This window comes from Schistocerca gregaria, chromosome 9 (genome assembly GCF_023897955.1).
Source record: "Schistocerca gregaria isolate iqSchGreg1 chromosome 9, iqSchGreg1.2, whole genome shotgun sequence".
NCBI classification, from domain to species: Eukaryota; Metazoa; Arthropoda; class Insecta; order Orthoptera; family Acrididae; genus Schistocerca; species Schistocerca gregaria.
In genome coordinates, this window is record NC_064928.1 from 199,816,152 (window position 1) to 199,833,350 (window position 17,199).

The 17,199-nt window shown below is 43.9% G+C and overlaps 2 protein-coding genes across 2 annotated transcripts in view; one reads left to right on the forward strand and one right to left on the reverse strand.

Annotated features, from left to right (window-relative positions):
• The window catches only part of LOC126292044 (uncharacterized), a 41,692-nt gene extending 30,167 nt beyond the window's left edge, over positions 1 to 11,525 (reverse strand). The window contains exon 1 of the mRNA XM_049985844.1: positions 11,423 to 11,525. The gene's annotated coding sequence lies outside the window, so the exon portion shown is untranslated. The remainder of the gene's footprint in view (positions 1 to 11,422) is intronic.
• LOC126292035 (amyloid-beta-like protein) overlaps positions 1 to 17,199 on the forward strand; it is a 1,795,419-nt gene that overhangs the window by 1,027,211 nt on the left and 751,009 nt on the right. The gene's annotated exons all lie outside the window — the stretch shown is intronic.

Below are 17,199 nucleotides of genomic sequence, written 5' to 3' on the forward strand. Positions count from 1 at the left end.
CGTTCTTTTAAAGTACCCCTACTTCCATCAAATTACAGGAAAGACACAGCAACACGTCGTTACCGCTCTTCCTACTCCTTATCACTGCCATGACCCCCTATCTATATTAGGGTATCTTGCTCCCAAAGTACTTTTATATAAAACAGTGGATCATGTATGTAGCAAACAAACGAACGAACACTGTCCTAACAGGGCATGAAGGCTAACACTGCCGACCGGCCGCCGCGTTAACCTCAGCCCTGTAGCGTCACAGGATGCGGATGTAAGGTGTCAGGCAAATCCAACACCTTTCATGAAAACCCTGACATGATAAGCAAAGTAGTATGTCACATAGCTCCGAATACATCGTGACATTAAATTAACCAAAGTAATACGAGTAACGAGTGAGCAAATGGAATACTACAGACTAACACAAGAATGCCTAAATGCATGTCGTACCTTCCCAACGTGAGACCGACGCAGTTCCGAGGGGAGAAACGAGAACAGAAGCCGAGATCAGAACCGTGTTAAGCTAGAAGGCCCTACGATAAGGGACGGACTGGACACCCACGTCGCCAGCCTACCGCTAAGACTACCACCCGCAAGTTTTAGCGTGAGACATTTTCGCGTCTCTGTTACGTCAAGGACCACCCCCCCCCCCCCCCCCCCCCCCGGACCCATGATAAAAGCTAGAGCCCTCCAGAAAAACAGTATAGATCTTACTATAACAACAAAAAGGGCCACTACCACCCGCAAGTTTTAGCGTGAGACTGTTTCGCGTGTCTGTTACATTAGGACCACCCCCCAGCCCATGTTAAAAGATAGAGCCCTCCACAAGGACAGTATAGATCTCACGATAACGCTAAAAGGACCACACCAGCTGCAGGTTTTAGCGTGAGACTTTTTCGCGTCTCTGTTACATTGCAAACTTTAAAAAACATTGCCCCACCACGAAAAGTATAATGTTTCTCATTGGATAGACAGAATTTTTGTAGGCGGAGCGTAAGGTTAACATTGAGACCCTGATTGGCCAGATGAAAACACAGCCTGATAGTTTTTTTTTTTTAAAACCAACTTCGGTAAATGTAGTAAGGAGAAGTTAGAGAGGAGTTGCTTCCGAGATGGCGAGGTGAGCGGAGCTGTGCTGCCCTCCGCTGCCCTGACGCTGCCTAAACACCGACAAGGTAATGAACGCACGCGATGCGCATTTTTGAGCGCATAATGCTTCACTCAGAACTGCAGAAGTCTCATATGTTACACCCCCTTTTTGCGTAATACTAGTGTCGCTCGTCAATTAAAGCTCATGGTGTTCACATTTGCCACTTGAAGCAAAAATCTGAAACGCGATGATTTCTCTCTTATATAATTATTGAGAAGCCACATCAGCCACTGTAATTTACGACAAGTTAGATAAGTAATTAAAGATAATTGAGGGTCACTGTAGACCATTTTGATAGTTTTCTCTTTTGTGAAACTTAATGTAAACCTAGATTATAGATGTGATATGGCATAGGTCATCCTTCGATCCATTGTAGAACTTGGAAACCCATTCAGGGAATATTCGTTCACATTTTTCTTGAACGCAGTTGGTTTTTACCATCCTGTATTAAAACATTTCCTTTTATCAATAGTGCAATTTATAAACGATGTTTTGTGAGTAGAATAAAATTTCCAATGGTAAACTTAACTGCTTTTTCGACGTTATTTTACCAGCTAACTAAAAATAGGAAAGCCTTGAACCCCTTCCACTAAATTTAGTTCGTATTAAGATTCTTTTACAGGGAGTGCAGTGGAGCTGAGGCTGAGATCATTAAGTATTTGGTTATATCATCGCTAGTCTCACTGAACTCTTCTGAATTCTACATGTCATGTGTGGTCTGGCGTCTCCTTACCAGCAAAAGGTCCCAGGTTCAAACTAGTCAATTCCCTAAAAAACACGCTCACAGCGTCGTTGCGCGAAAGTGGTAGGGAGACACGATATAGAACAGACAGACACCACCCTGAATGTTTAGACGGTTACCGAGGGTCGTCTGGTCAACACAGCACTCCCCCAGCCATCATTAGATTTCCTGACCGATGCCGCTATTTCTCAGTCAAGTTGCTCCTCAATTGGCCTCACAAGGGTTGAGTTCACCCCGCTTGCCAAAAGCTCTCGGCAGACCCAGACGGTGACCCTCCCCCTCCCCCCCCCCCCCCAAATGCTAGCCAAGCCCGACAAGGCTTAACTTCGGTGATTTGAGGGGAACTGGGGTTACCAATGCGGCAAGGTAGTTGGCACAATGTATCAGATTTGAATGAAACTGCTGCAGACGTTCTTGAGTTAAGCTTCTATATCGTCCCTTTTTAACACCCAACCATATGGGGTGGTACCTAGTTCTCACTGTATTCGAGCGTGCTTATGCAACCCACCAAAGTTTCATCGTAGTGGAACGAATAGTGTCGGAACGCATAGAACATGAGCAATGAAACATTCATTTTTATATATTACGTTGCTGGAACTGGTGTTAACTCCAGTTTCTAAGGATTAATATTCTTTGGAGTTGGGTCACAACTGGAGCGATAGAACATTAATCTCATTTTCGCTTGTTTGTGTTTTACGGGCATTAGGCTGTGGTCCAGAGCATAGTTCTCTCCCTAACGTTTCGTCTTCCAATGCTGTTGACATTATCAGAAGCTTTAACGACACAAACATTTATGATCTGCAGTGCCATTTGAAAACTGAAGTTTTTTTGTTGTTTGACTCGGGTGAGCCGCCGAAACTGGGGGCCGAAAATAAAAATCGCCTGAAAATACTAATTAAGTAGCTAAAATTCATGACTGCAGCTCTAGAATACGTATCTATGTAAATAATCATATAAAGCAGGCTTTCGCGTCCGGTATGTGCATTTTTGGTACTATTCGTTATATGGTCATTAGGCCGTGGTCCGAGGCACAATTTTTTGCCTAAAGCTTCGTCTTCAGTGCTGCAGTAGCCATCACAGGTTATAACAATTCTGATAGCAAGGTTTTATCAAATTCTAATCATTACTATTCTACGGGGTACAGCCAGGTAGTAGAACTTCAAAAACACAAGATGAATATTAACAGAAAAGAAGCCGGCCGAAGTGGCCGAGCAGTTCAAGGCGCTACAGTCTGGAACCACGCGACCGCTACGGTCGCAGGTTCGAATCCTGCCTCGGGCATGGATGTGTGTGGTGTCCTTAGGTTAGTTAGGTTTAAGTACTAAGTTCTAGTGGACTGATAATCTCAGGTGTTAAGTCCCATAGTGCTGAGAGCCACAGAAAAGAAGAACGATCTAAATTGGGCAAGTTGTAGGTCTCAGTACAGAATTACAGAATACACTGAGATGAGAAAAGTCATGGGACAGCGATATGCAGGTATAGAGATGGCGTTAGTATGGCGTACACAAGGTGTAAATGGTCAGTGCATTAGTCATTTGTAGTCAGGTGATTCATCTGCGAAAGTTTCCGACATGACTGTGACTGCCCGAAGCGGAATGGCCATTGCAGCCAGACGCATGGGGCATTCTGTTCAGGAAATCGTTAGGGAATTCAATATTCCGAGATCGTAAGCGTCAATAATGTACCGAGAATGCCAGATTTCATGCATTATATCTCACCAAGGACAACGCAGTGTTCGACGGTCTTCACTTAACGACCGAGAGCAGCGGCCTTTGCATGGTGTTGTCAGTGCTAACAGACAAGCAGCAGTCAAAGAAATAACAGTAGAAATCAATGTGGGACGTTGGCCGATCGTATCCGTTAGGACAGTGCGTAGAAATTTGGTTTTTATGACCTAAGGCAGCAGACGACAGTCTTGGGTGCCTTTGCCAACAGCTCGACATGGCCTGCAGCCCCTCTCTGTGTGACCAAGTCGGTTGGATCCTAGACGATTGGAAAACCATGCCCTTGCCAGATGACCCACGATTTCAGCTGGTAAGAGGTGCATCAACATCGATTACACCCGTACCATATTTCTATTCACCAGGAATTACATGGCGGCGACTTTGAACGTCTGCCACTGTGCACAAGAGAAATTACGGGACGATGACAGATTTTTTTGCACGCGTTCCATTTAGCGAAGAAGAGTCATTCACCAACAGCGGTAACGTAAACCGGCATAACATGAACTACTGGACAACGGAAAATCCACGATGGCTGCGACAAGTGGAACATCAGCGACCTTGGCGGGTTAATCTATGGTGCGGCATTATGGGAGGAAGGGTAACTGCTATCGATAAATAGCAATCTAAATGGTGCAGTGTATGCTGATTTCCTGCGTAATGTTCCACCGGTGTTACTACAAGATCTTTCATGGCGATGTACTTCCAACATCATGGATGTCCGGCACATAGCTCGTGTGTGGTTTAAGCGGTATTGAATAGCATATTTCATGACAGGTGGATTGGTCGTCTAAGCACCATATCGTGGCCCGCACGTTCACCGGAACTGACGTCCCCGGATTTCTTTCTGTGGGGAAAGTTGAGGCATATTTGCAATCCTGATCCACCGACAACGCCTGACCATGTGTGTCAGAGCATTGTCAATGCGGAAGGCGACCTACTCGCTGTTGAGAGGAATGTCGTTACACGTATTGCCAAATGCATTGAGGTTCAAAAAATGGGTCTTGGCAAAATGGGACTTAACTTCTGAGGTCATCAGTCCCCTAGAGCTTAGAACTACTTAAACTTAACTAACCTAAGGACATCACACACATCCATGGCCGAGGCGGGATTCGAACCTGCGACCGTAGCGGTCGCGCGGTTCAAGACTGTAGCGCCTAGAACCGCTCTGCCACTCCGGCCGCCCAAATGCATTGAGGTTCACGGCCATGATTTTGATTATTTATTGCATTAATGTGGTATTTACAGGTAATGTCGCTGTAACAGCATGCGTTCTCAGAAATGATAAGTTGACCAAAGTACATGTATGACATTAGAATAACCGAAATGAAATGTTCAAACGTACCTACGTTCTGTATTTCAATTTAAAAAACCTACTTGTTACCAACTGTTCGGCTAAAATTGTGAGCCATATGTTTGTGACTATTACAGCGCCATCTACTACAAAGGGAAAAAAATGGTCCAACTAAAACATTCACATTTCTTTACATACTACATGAATATGTAATAAAAATGGGGGTTCCTATTTAAAAAACGCAGTTGATATTCGCTTGACCTATGGCAGCGCCATCTAGCGGGAAAACCATAGCTCCATCTGGTTTCCGCCTTCAAGCTAGACAAGTTTCGTTCTTTGTAGTTTTTTCGTTTGACGCTTATTTCGTGAGATATTTGGCCCAGTCACGATCAATGGACCACCCTGTATATGGGCCACTGAGATTCAACGAGAAAATTAAATCTGCAGTTTACATTTATACTTTACAAGCATCTGTTAAAATAATATACTGGAATCTGACAGCCGAGTTGACCAAGATCATACGCAAATGTAGCCATATTGGAAAAAATCTTATACTATGTAAAACTGGATACCAACTTCCGAAGCTGGTAGAAACGGGCGGAATTTCCTCTCTCCTCTTGAAAGCCGTCAGAAATAAATGAATGGAGGTTTTTCTTTCAGATTGAGACCATCCATGAATACCATGCCTTGAATGAAAAATTTATCCTTGAGCATTTGGCTTCCAGTGCTGAAGGGCATCTCCCCTGTCTTCACTGAAGGCGCGGTCATAGGCGTAGAATGGATGGCTTCAAGAGAGATACAAATGGCTCTGCATTGAACCGTTTACAGTATACACCTTGTAATGGTACTTGAATTACGTAACCATTACGGCACCTCAGCTGAACCTCTCGATACCAGTAATATTCTATTGTGTTTCTGTGAAGTAGTTAACATATTTCTGAGACAACATTCAGATTTGATTTCATTTGTGATACATCGATATGTTTATATTGCAATGATATTATTCTTATGTGTATCCTTTCTTTTGTCACTATGATCTTTGACGTACTTGTAACTCTGATTTTTGGGCGCGTAAGCGATTATTAGTTGATTGTTAACTTGTTAGAGAGTCGGACCTTGAGAAGGTCAAGTGTTGGGCGTTATGTTGGAAAGATGCATATTGTAGTTGGCTTATAAAATGTGAAGAAGATGTTTTCAGCTATGTTTTGTATTGTGAAGTGATGTTTGTGTGTCACGTGATATTGCAATAAAAGCAATTAAAAGGAAGTGTAACTTAATTTCAGAGTGCAGATTTATTTATTTATTTATTTATTTTACATTACCATTGTCCAGCAAAATTGTAATCTTCAAGGATGGTTTGTGAAGCGCATCTACATAGCTTTTGAATATAGCAAAATAAAATCTAGGCCTCTTTGCATCCGAGCTTGGAATCATAACCACCTAGATTTTCAACGATTGAGCCATGATTTTACGACGAGACCAGCGTGGGAAACACAAAAAGATGAGTGCCTAGTTTTTTTGATTATTACATGAAATGACTTTATTAACTGTGCTCTAATGACACATGCCACATAATATATGAAAATGCAGTATTTAGCAGCGTGAGCAACACCACAGTTGTTATTAAATTCTGACCTTTGTTGCGGTAGGATCGTTAGAACCTAAAGAAGCTGTTGAATCCCTGCAGCACCATATTTTCGAAGCACCAGCAGAGCGGAATAAATAATTCCCGTTTTGGTTTGAAGGCGTCCAAATGTGTATAAATTTTAAAACGAGAATATTCAGATTAGCAGTAAACCGATTGGTACAAAAAGAAATCCGTTTTCCCCGTTTCTGTGAAAATGAAAAGGCAGTCCTCGCAGGGGGAATTCGGTAAATCTTTGCACTGGTTGATGCGTCTTGTGCCATCTGTAAATAAAAAACCATATGGATCAAGTAACGCGTCCTCTTATATTATTGTGTTTTGCTGTTGTTTTTGTTAGAAAAATCTTTATTCAGTCGGTCGTCAAAATTTCGAAAGAAAAGTTGTGGATGTCGCGTAATAAATATTTCGCGTGCTGCGCTGTTGCGACACAGGCAAAGATCAGTTGTAGAAACTAAGCCACTGAATATTACAAATAATGTTATTAAAGAATACGGCCGACTGACAATAATAGGGCACGTACATTCGCGAATGAGTGGTCAAAAATAAAAAAAAGCGTTAATGTTGTGTAGGAAATGAGTCTTAAATATAGTTACACTTGTACACACTCAAATGTATGCGAACATACGAACGGGATAGTGGCACGTACATTTTGAGTGCAATCATCCCCCGTGGCCTGGACAAAAAGAATTACAGTTATATGCATTTATTCATCTTACAACGTAAATGCGTGGACTTCGAAACTAAATGAAAATAGGGACTGCAGGTTCGGTATGTCACGACAAATATATTTAAATTGACGGTAGCGGTCATGAAAGGAAAAAGATGAACACATTCACGCAACTCTATTGTTGAGCAGCGTCGCCGTGAAGATCGTCGCCTCCATCTAAATTCTCTGCATAAAATTAGCATAATAGTTATAATTTCCAGAATTTCAGGATCTAGGACCCATGGTATCACAAAAGACGAAATTGCTGTGCTTCAAAATCAGTTTCATTATTTAACCCAATTTTTATCGTAAGATATGGCACAACACGTCTTAACATTAGGACAGGATAACAGCGAAAGGTAACTTATTCTGAAACTAATAAACGAAGAGCGTTAAGCTTCTTTTGTTCAGCAAATGCTTTACGCATTAATCTCTGGTAGTTGAACTAGTGTCTATATATTCATAAAAATGTTTATTAAATCCTTCACAATCACATGTTTATATATGAGCTATTCGGCGCCGTACGGAAGTTGCTTGACGCTGAACACGTGACTCTGTACTCCCTGACCGACGCGGTCCGCTTGTTGTGCCATTATGCAATACCGGCACGAAAAAAGACCGCTCCACTTATCTCTTCACTGAATGGAAAACACAACTTCTGCCTCCGCTACTATCGCCTCTCTTATTTTGCTTACCCAACCGATTCCACAGACTGGTACCCCTCTTGAGAACTTTCCATGTAACTGGTATTCCGAAATAAGCAGTGAATCTCTACAACCATGTATAGAAACTACACAGCTGTGATATTGAATGACATCGAATACGCTGCTAAACACTGTTCGTAATATACATTAAGCTGTAATTTATGTGACACCCGTAAAAAATTTCAGTAAGATTTAAAGAACACACATCAACTTTCAGTCACGATACATTCAAGCCGAGCCGGCCGTAGTGGCCGAGCGGTTCTAGGTGCTACATACTGGAACCGCGCGACCGCTACGGTCGCAGGTTCGAATCCTGCCTCGGGCATGGATGTGTGTGATGTTCCTAGGTTAGTTAGGTTTAAGTAGTTCTAACTCCTAGGGGACTGATTACCTCAGAAGTGAAGTCCATAGTGCTCAGACCCATTTTAAATCATACAAGCCGATAATGATTCTTAGAGTAGTAGTAAAACTGAATGTTTGTGCTCGGATATGGTACGATAAAATTATTGTAGGTGCAATTGCTGTCAAGTTACCAATCGTAAGACATTAATTCATTATTGACGCTTTTATAACTTTATCATTACATACTCACTTAAAACAAGTGTTAAATTTTTTTTTTAAAAAAAAAGTGGCAATCTTTAGGTGCCACGTCAGTGTTTAATAATACACCATCTTGTACAGGATTTTGCATGTAAATTGCCCTAGTCGACTGGCGACCGTTAATTATTTCCTTTTCGTTCATTAGTGTAACTTTGGATTCATCATCAGTGGTACCCCTTTCTGTCCAGTGTTGTTCGTGAGTGAATGCACAAAATAAGTTTCATTTTCCAAATTATAGCCCTGTTCCGTTTAATTACTTTTATTTTTAGTAGACTTTCCATCAGAAGAGTCGTTTGTACACTTTCCTCCTACTTATCGGTGTCACTTCTTCAGGAAAGATAGCCTTATACAATTAGAAAAAATCCCTTAGGCATACACGCGATCCACGGTCATATTTTATATCGCAAGCAGGATAGACCGATTAGTAAGAGGGAGGTTACACGTGTAACAGGGCTATAATTTGGAAAATGAAAGTTACTTTGTGCATTCACTCACGAACAACACTCGGCAGAAAGGGGTACCACGTGTAACCTCGCTCTCACGTTATGTCTTGGGCTACCAGATTCGTCTGCTGTGGACCTGGTGTAAAACGCCTGGGACGCTTTCGGGCACAGCTCCGCGCCCATAGAACACCGTCCCGAAATTTTTCGGAAATTTCGTGCCGTGTGCTTGGACATCTGGCGTCACATACCTCCGGGAGCCTACGAATGATTTGTTGCGTTCATGCCGCGGAGAGGTGCTGGTGTATTGCGTTGCAGAGGTGGAGAAACGCACAGCTAAGAAAGTTGGTTAGCGTATATTAACTGGAAAACAGGTGTGGTTTAAGGAAACTAAAACATTTCCATGAGGTGGAGTGGTAGGTGCAGTGTCGCCGGAGTGTGCAAGTGTGCCTGAGTTTTTTGTTGACTTCCAGTGGTGACAGAGACACAGCTGTTAACTGCGACATGAGACGCACTCACAGACGCATGGCAGATTGTTTTTTTTCTTCATAGCAGTTCACTGAGTATTCCTCATGGTAACGCCCCAAGTGTAACTGCTTCGGAGATACAACTCCGGATACAGCCAACATCCTCCGCAGGAGGCAGTTAACGAAAGTGTATATACTTTGTTTACTGAGGATATCAGTGGTTCCGATACGCTCACCTAAGAGACGAAAGAAAGAAACGTCCGGGGTTAACGTGCAGCTATACCGATACCTGATGATGACATTAAATAAAGTGAACACTTCTTTTACCGAACTATTTTTGATTATACGCAAAGACTTTGATTGAGGAGTATGTAAAGAAAAAGGAACTAAAATTAATTTAAGAATATTGTCGATAAGATCGGCATAGAAATTGTATAGAGAGGGACGTGGCTAAATCGGCAACGCATAACCTTTAGTTTATGATCATGTGGATGATAATGATGATGACCTGTTATAACTGGACGGAGGCTTTAACTTAAGCAAGGCTTGGCGTTCGGAACTCAATTTATTAACTTCTCGCTGACCATCACATCCACCAGTGCTGAAAAAATTAACGTATCACGGAATGTCATTGCGGGCTCTGAAAAACAAACAATCAAAGGGCGTAGTGGGTGTCGGGAGTCGAACTCGGCTATAAATAGCGGCTTGAGACCACCAACAGTTCAGTGGGCTTGCATTCCAGGCAGCGAGCACACGTAACGAAAAAACTTCCTGATTTTAAACATGGCTCAAACAACAACTGTTGAAATTCTTCACGGTAAATTATGACATCCAAAACAGTTGCAGGAGAAAGATTTATTAAATTTCTTGACCGCGGTTTCGGTCATCGTCATCATCATCATTTGAGACTGATTATGCCTTTCAGCGTTCAGTCTGGAGCATAGCCCCCTTATAAAATTCCTCCATGATCCCCTATTCAGTGCTAACATTGGTGCCTATTACTTCAAAATCATTCTTAACCGAATCCAGGTACCTTCTCCTTGGTCTGCCCCGACTCCTCCTACCCTCTACTGCTGAGCCCATGAGTCTCTTGGGTAACCCTGCTTCTTCCATGCGTGTAAAATGACCCCACCATCTAAGCCTGTTCGCCCTGACTGTTACACCTATAAAGTTCATTCCCAGTTTTTCTTTGATTTCCTCATTGTGGACACCCTCCTGCCATTGTTCCCATCTACTAGTACCTGCAATCATCCTAGCTACTTTCATATCCATAACCTCAACCTTGTTGATAAGGTAACCTGAATCCACCCAGCTTTCGCTCCCATACAACAAAGTTGGCCGAAAGATTGAACGGTGCACAGATAACTTAGTCTTGGTACTGACTTCCTTCTTGCAGAAGAGAGTAGATCGTAGCTGAGCGCTCACTGCATTAGCTTTGCTACACCTCGCTTCCAGTTCTTTCACTATGTTGCCATCCTGTGGGAATATGCATCCAAGTATATGCATCGGTATATATAAATATACGTTCATCAGAAGTAAAATACCTAAAATTACATCCTGCAATGGAGATTAATAAAACAACTGTGCCAAAGGCGTCGTCAGTAGTTAAAACATCATCTCCATTTATACAACGTGATTATGGACAGAGGGTCGGTGCGAACTTATTGCATTACATCCATTGCAGGATGTAATTTTAGTATTTTACTTCTGATGAAGGGATATTTATATATGCCCAAACCGTGGTCAAGAATTTTAATAAATCTTTATCCTGCAACTGTTTTGGCTGTGATCATTTACCGTGAACAACAAAACTAGAAGCACGTGAGGACGAGACTTGGGTCTGTCGTCGGAATATCGTGTGTAGAGCGGAATCAGCAGCTCGGTTGAATATCCGGAAGTACACCGTCAGGCTCTGAAGGTATTTCCACATTTGGCGCTGGCTCTCCCATTTTCTACACAGCTTACCTCGGCGAAGTGCGCGTCGTGGTGAAGCAGAGTCCGATGATGTGTTCGCGGAGCGGGTCACAAGGCGACTGTTGTGACCCCGAGTGCTGTGATAGCAGCGCTGGCCGCGTGATGCTACCAGAATGAAGCGGAGGAGGAGGAGGGGGGGGGAGGGGGAAGAAGAGAGGAGGAGGAGGCTGGACCATTTTGAGGGCCACAAGTGGCAGAGGGGCCCCTCTCATGTGTATTCCGCGAACGTCGGTACAAAAACACGCTGCACCAGAGCCGTTCACTTCCACGTTGAACTTTTTATCTGATAGCATGGCAGAAGCTTCGAAGGTTGCCCAGTAAGCAATGCACCGAATTTTTTTCTTCAAAGATTCTTTATCGAACATAATGAGAATTACACACAACAAAGAATGGAGTTTTATCTGCACACTTTATTTTATCTCCATGCCATTCTGTGCCTTTCTCCAGCGCGAAACGAGGGCGTGTATGCCCTGTCGGCACCAAACCTACCGCTACGGTTGCAGGTTCGAATCCTGACTCGGGCGTGGATGTGTGTGATGTCTTTAGTTTAGTTAGGTTTAAGTAGTTCTAAGTTCTAGGGGACTGATTACCTCAGCAGGTAAGTCCCATAGTGCTCAGAACCATTTGAGCCACTTGCCATGCCTATTCTAACAGTTGTACGAGGGCTATCCACAAAGTACATTACGTTTTGGAATTAAAAATAAATAAAGTATTGGAAAAAAATTCGGCCGCCTGCGCCTTCAACCACGTGGTTACCTCTTCTTGAAGCTGTGCGACTCATTACTCGATCGCATCGTTACTGGTGACGAACCATGGGTTAACCATGTAAACTGCGAGACAAAGTTGCAATCAATGCAGTGCGGCCACACAAATTCCCCCACAAACCCAAGAAATGCATGCAGACAATGTAGGCAAGGAAGGTGATGGCGACTGTCTTTTGGGACAGAAAAGGTGTGATTTTTGTGGATTTCCTGGAAAGAGGCACTCCAATGAACTCTCAAAGGTATTGCCAAACTCTGCACAACCTCAGAAGAGCAATATAAAACATGCGCAGGGGAAAGTTGCGCTCAAAGATCTTGCTGATTCACGACAACGTCCGGGCCCACAGGGCAGATGCCACTCGTGAAGTTCTTGAATCTTTTAAGTGGGAGTTGTTTCCTCATACGCCGTACAGTCCCGACCTGGCACAGAGCGACTTCCACTTATTCCCAGCAATGAAGAAGTGGTTGGGTATGCAGCGTTTTGATGACGACGCACAGCTTCAAGAGGAGGTGACCGCGTGGTTGCAGGCGCAGGCGGCCGAATTTTACGACGAAGGAATTTCAAACTCGACCATCGCTACGATAAGTGCCTTAATTTAAATGGCAACTATGGAAAAAAGTAGTATTTAAGTGTGGCTTTCATCTGTACATAATAAAAAAAATTCCAATACTTTATTTATTTTTAATTCCAAAACGTAATGTACTTTGTGGATTGTCCTCGTATTTCAAATTACAGTCAGTTACGTAATTTTGACAATATTTGAAGCTTCATTTATATCAAACGTACATGTTTCAGCAGGACTGAAGAGACATCTTCCTTGCAGAGCTAGACGCTATAAGCAGAAAGCTAACGCATATTCCATGTAGTCCAGTGCCTTTACGAAACAGTAACTCTGCGCAATGCACCCTCTCCAGTCACATTACTGTGAGCACCTGCAAAAAACCTGAACAATCACCTTTTGCACCGTAGACGCGCAGGAAGAGAATCAGTGACATTCTGGAAGGTACTGGGAGGCTTATGGAGCCATATCGACTCCAGTGTTTCGGCTGGAGGAGGATCCATGGCAGGAACAGCCCGGTCAAGGTGGTCCCATAGATTTTCGATTGAGGTTAAGTCAGGGGAGGTTAATGTCCAAAGGAGTGTGGTAACACTTCAGTGCGTGATGCTTTTAATAATTTCCACAACAAAATTCTGTCTCGAAATCTGGCAGGAAACCCAAAGAGATTGTGGTCATACATAAAGCACACCAGTGGCAAAAGACGCAATCAATACCTTCACTGCGCGATAACAACGGTGAAGTCACTGATGACAGTGCCACTAAAGCAGAGTTATTAAACGCGGTTTCCCGAAACTCCTTCACCAAATAAGACGAAGTAAATGTTCCAGAATTCCAATAAAGAACAACTGCCAAGATGAGAAACAAAGAAGCAGATATCCTCGGTGTAACAAAGCAGCTTAAAAGACTTAATAAAGACAAGGCCTCGGGTCCAGATTGTATACCAGTCAGGTTCCTCTCAGAGTATGCTGATAAAATAGCACCATATTTAGCAGCTATATACAACCACTAGCTCACAGAAAGATCGTACATAAATTCCTCAAGTCACACCAATACCCAAAAAGTGAAGTGGGAATAATCCGCTGAATTACAGGCCTATATCACTAACGTCGATTTGCAGTAGGGTTTTGGAACATATACTGGATTCGAACATTATGATGAAGTACCTCGAAGAAAACGATTTATTGACACATAGTCAGCATGGTTTCAGAAAATATCGTTCTTGTGAAACACAACTAGTTTATGCTCATGAAGTAATAAGTGCTATCGACAGGGGATGTCAAATTGATTCCATATTTTTAGATTACCAGAAGGCTTTCGACACCGTTCCTCACAAGAGTCTTCTAACCAAACAGACAGTGTATCGACTCAGTTGTGCGGTTGGATTCGTGATTTACTGTCAGAAAGTCACAGTTCGTAGTAATAGACAGAAAGTCATCGAGTAAAACAGAAGTAATATCCGGCGTTCCCCAAGGAAGTGTCATAGGCCCTCTATTGTTCCTGATATATATTAACGGCATAGGAGACAATCTCAGTAGCCGTCTTAGATTGTTTGCAATGATTCTGTCAATTACCGACATTTAAAGTCATCAGATGATCAAAACGACTTACAAAATGATTCCAGTTGTCGTCGCCGATAAACGGCAGGCAGCGTGGATATACACTACTGGCCATTAAAATTGCGACACCACGAAGATGACGTGCTACAAACGCGAAATTTAACCGACAGGAAGAAGATGCTGTGATATGCAAATGATTAGCGTTTCATAGCATTCACACAAGGCTGGCGACGGTGACGACACCTACAACGTGCTGACATGAGGAAAGTTTCCCACCGATTTCTCATCCACAAATAGCAGTTGACCGGCGTTGCCTGGTGAAACGTTGTTGTGATGCCTCTGGTAAGGAGGACAAATGCGTACCATCATGTTTCCGACTTCAATAAAGGTCGGATTCTAGCCTATCGCGATTGCGGTTTTTCGTATCGCGACATTGCTTCTCGCGTTGGTCGAGATCCAATGGCTGTTAGCAGAATATGGAATCGGTGGGTTCAGGAGGGTAATACGGAACGCCGTGCTGGATCCCAACGGCCTCGTATCACTAGCAGTCGAGATGACAGGCATATTATCCGCGTGGCTGTAACGGATCGTGCAGCCACGTCTCGATCCCTGAGTCAACAGATGGGGACGTTTGCAAGACAACAACCATCTGCGCGAACAGTTCGACGACGTTTGCAGCAGCATGGACTATCAGCTCAGAGACCATGGCTGCGGTTACCCTTGACGCTGCATCACAGACAGGAGCGCCTGCGATGGTGTACTCAACGACGAACCTGGATGCATGGATGGCACAACGTCATTTTTTCCGACGAATACAGGTTCTGTTTACAGCATCATGATGGTCGCATCCGTGTTTGGTGACATCGCTGTGCACGCACATTGGAAGCGTGTATTCATCGCCATACTGGCTTATCACGCAGCGTGATGGTATGGGATGCCACTGGTTATACGTCTCGGTCACCTCTTGTTCGCATTGACGGCACTCTGAACAGTGGACGTTACATTTCAGATGTGTTACGACCCGTGGCTATACCCTTCATTCGATCCCTGCGAAACCGTACATTTCAGTAGGATAATGCACGACCGCATGTTGCAGGTCCTGTACGGGCCTTTCTGCATACAGAAAATGTTCGACTGCTACCCTGGCCAGCACATTCTCCAGATCTCTCACCTACTGAAAACGTCTGGTAAATGGTGGCCGAGCAACTGGCTCGTCACAATACACCAGTCACTACTCTTGATGAACTGTGGTATCGTGTTGAAGCTGAATGGGCAGCTGTACCTGTACACGCCATGAAAGGTCTGTTTGACTCAATGCCCAGGCGTATCAAGGCCGTTATTACGGCCAGAGGTGGTTGTTCTGGGTACTGATTTCTCAGGATCTATGCACCCAAATTGCACGAAAACGTAATCACATGTCAGTTCTAGTATAATACATTTGTCCAATGAATACCCATTTATCATGTGCATTACTTCTTGGTGTTGCAATTTTAATGGCCAGTGGTGTATGAACCAGGTGCTTGTTGCAGAGGCCCATTCGCAGCAACTTTCGCTGAATGGTTGTTCAGGAGATACTGTTAGTAGCCCCTTGGTTCATTTTGGTCGTCAATTGCGCAACAGTTGCACTTCTATTCGCTTGTAAACATCTCGGCAACCTTCGTTCACCCGTGTCATCTGCGACCCACGGTTCACCACTGTTGACTAGGCGACGGTCTTGGAAAGCGCTATTTTGCCATGCACGGTGTACCTTAACGACGGCGACAAGCGAATAGTGTACAGACTTAGTCGTTTCTGAAATGCATGTACTTTCGGTCGTAAAGCCAATGATCATGTCATGGATGGCAGATAAATTGATCCGTTTCGGCCTTACGATGATGACTGTACAGTTTTCCGTGTGCCCTCCACTGTTAGTTTTTATTGCACGTTGGCGTCGACCATATGCGGTGTTCGCATTAATTTGGCAGGACCGTGTACAAGTATAAGATACATTATGTGATCAAACGTATCCCGACACCTTCTGAAAATGACCTACAAGTTCGTGGCGCCCTCCATCGATAATGCTGGAATGCAATATGGTGTTGGCCCACCCTTAGCCTTGATGACAGTTTCCACTCTCGCAGACATGCATTCTATCAGATGCTGGAAGGTTTCTTGGGGAATGGCAGCCCATTCTTCACGGAGTGCTGCACTGAGGAGAGCTATCAATGTCGGTCGGTGAGGCCTGTCAATGACGACAGCGTTCCAAAACACCCCAAAGGTGTTCTGTAGGATTCAGGTCAGGACTCTGTGCAGGCCAGTCCATTACAGAGATGTTACTGTCGTGTAACCACTCCGCCACAGGCCGTGCATTATGAACAGGTGTTCGATCGTGCTGAAAGATGCATCGCCATCCCCGAATTGCTGTTCAACAGTGGGGAGCAAGAAGGTGCTTATAACATCAATGGCCGGCCGGGGTGGCCGAGCGGTTCTAGGCGCTACAGTCTGGAACCGCGCGACCATTACGGTCGCATGTTCGAACCTGCCTCGGGCATGAATGTATGTGATGTCCTTAGGTTAGTTAGGTTTTAGTAGTTCTAAGTTCTAGGGGACTGATGGCCTTAGAAGTTAAGTCCCATAGCGCTCAGAGCCATTTTGAAAACATCAATGTAGGCCTGTGTTGTGATAGTCCCAAGCGAAACAACAAGGGGTCGAAGCCTCCTACACGAGAAACACGACCACATCATAATACCACCATCTCCGAATTTTACTGTTGGCACTACATTCGCTGGCAGATGGCGCTCACCGGGCATTCGCCATACCCGCACACTTCCATCGGATCGCCACATTGTGAACCGTGATTCGTGATTCGTCACTCCACACAATGTTTTTCCACTGTTCGATCGTCCATTATT